The sequence below is a fragment of the Macaca nemestrina genome, chromosome 6, assembly GCF_043159975.1.
Source record: "Macaca nemestrina isolate mMacNem1 chromosome 6, mMacNem.hap1, whole genome shotgun sequence".
In the NCBI taxonomy this organism is placed as follows: domain Eukaryota; kingdom Metazoa; phylum Chordata; class Mammalia; order Primates; family Cercopithecidae; genus Macaca; species Macaca nemestrina.
Window position 1 is genome coordinate 117421022 of NC_092130.1, and position 2349 is coordinate 117423370.

Here is a 2349-nt window from a genome sequence, read left to right on the forward strand (position 1 = left end):
TTTTCCCATTGGCTTTTCTCTTATTTTTAATGACTTACTGCAATTTATATAAAGTCCATGAAAATTTCGTAAAATAAACATCCTGAGAGTTTTCATTTATTTTCAAGGTTGTTGTAAAGTTGAAAAGCAAACACAAAACAAATTATTTCATTACTTTTCTCCAAAGCTCAGTAATTTATGGCAACCTGCAAGCTTTAGGGAAGGTCTCTCTTTGAGATAGAGCGGAGAGGTAGAAAAAACTGAAGATTCAATAAACAACTTACTTTTAAAATGTGTACAAATACATTTCAGACTTGAAGACTTTTCGGGCTGTGAAGTACTTGAATGATTATCATTAAATATCTCAGACATGTGATGTGATTTAAGGTACTATAATGAACTAGTCTGTATCTAATATTCTGAACAAGGAATAAACCATCCCTGTGGTGATTGTTCTCCGTGTACCTCTCTCTGACTGCCTTTGCCTCCCTTCTTTGCGAAGGCAGCCACTCTACATTACCTGTAAATGTATTTGAAGTCAAACCACTAAACAAGCACTGCAATATCCTAAATAGTACAAAGTGTTGACTGCTTATTTTTACACAGTTTCTGATGAAGGCAGGGATACTACTATATCTTAGTTTGAGATATAATAGAATATACTTTCTTACCTACCAAACATAAGAAATGTTTGAGAATATAAGTCAAAGCAATGTTTTTCATACTGTTATGAATAGATACTCCTAGGAATATGAAAAGGAAATCAACAGTGTCAAGTATCAATACTGTTGTTTAAATAAGAGTCAGTCTTTCCTTTTTTACCTTCCTTCAGGTCAGTTGGGTAATATGCCGAAGTCATAACAAGGTTTGAGGGTGGCACATCTCACACCCGTGTGTGAACACCCAATCATCATGCTCATAAACTACAAAAGGATCCGATTCAGTCTTTTCATGTAAAAGCAATTCTACTGACTTGGAACTTTAAAAAAAAAAAAAAAAAAAAATTGATCACACGGGATTCCGTTTGGCCTGTCATGTTTTCATTGGCCTCACCTATATTTACACAAAGTCATATTCTTTCTTTTATGGTTACCATTATGTGTTCTTCCCTTGGGCCACATTCCTGGCTTTAGAACACACACGTAGAGTAAATAGCCTCAGAGGTAATAATCCGAAGACCTCAAAACCACCTGTCAATCCATTTAAATCAATTTCAACTGATTATTTGACTAAATTTACTTACAATTGGATTAAACTGACAGGCACATTGTCGAAATGAACCCACAAAAGAACTTCTTGATCCAATAAGACAGAATTTATGAAAATAAAAAACATAAAATGGCTAAAGTCATACTTTATCTTTAATTAAGCCAACCCTAACTTACCTGGGACTTGGTGTTTCTTTCCAAAGCTCAACTAAAAGGCTTTCTACTTTACATCATCTATAAGGACTGTACTACCATTTGGATGCTAGTAAGGTATCTTAGTTACAGCTGTGTTCTGAAATTTGGGAATATATTCTTCTACTAAGGTAAGCCAGGAAAGTTGGAGGAACATTTGAATGAGGCGGAGCCATGTCACCTGGTATATGGAAGAGTCATTTTAATTTAAAAAGAGTGCAATTAATTCCTCTAATTGTGTATCCAGGCATCTGATTCTTGGTATGGTACAGTGACTCGTGAAATATTTTTATAATGTTCTTAAATCATAAAATTGACAACCTTCAATTCTAAAATGGTCTAAATAGGTGAATTTTTTTTCTTTACTTCGAAAGAGGCTATCATGTGACTGTGACAGTGTAGAAACTGTTTGCTAAACTTCAGGCTTTCTCTCTTTACCTTCCAGAATCCTAGTGTTCCCATCCCATCTGTGACTGCTGGTCACCGAGACATAAAGTGTAGCGCACTGCCAAGCAGCACCTAACTTTCAGATCTCATGGTGAACTTGCCCATGTGGGAAAAGGAGTCCTCGCAACTACTGAGGATGGTATTGCTTACTTTGGAGGCAAGAAATTATTCTAAACCTAATTAATCCACCCCATCATAAAAACTCCCCCCACTGCTGTCTCAATTTGTCTAGGAGAGACTACTGCACAAATATTTTCTAAGAATCCCTTGAGAACCTGTTAAGACACTTCCAGGCCCAAATAATTTAGATTGTAATGCAAGATTAAGAAACTGATGTACAGGAGAAAAACCCAGGCAATCACTCAGCCATAATTTGGCTACGCTTTTTAAGAAAATGCTGTCTATCTAGATATATTTCTCATTAGAGCTTACCACGCTTTAATATATCTCAATAAGGTCTCCATGAATACCTAAAATGTTACAATTCAAAGCCTTAAACTAAATTTTCCGTTTTGTTTTAAAG

The 2349-nt window shown here is 35.4% G+C and overlaps 1 non-coding gene across 1 annotated transcript; it reads right to left on the reverse strand.

Annotated features, from left to right (window-relative positions):
- Positions 1-810: 810 nt before the first annotated feature.
- On the reverse strand, positions 811-914 carry LOC112423206 (small nucleolar RNA U13). The gene has a single exon (XR_003013679.1). It is a non-coding gene; the product is annotated as a small nucleolar RNA U13 (small nucleolar RNA).
- Between the last annotated feature and the right edge of the window lie 1435 nt (positions 915-2349).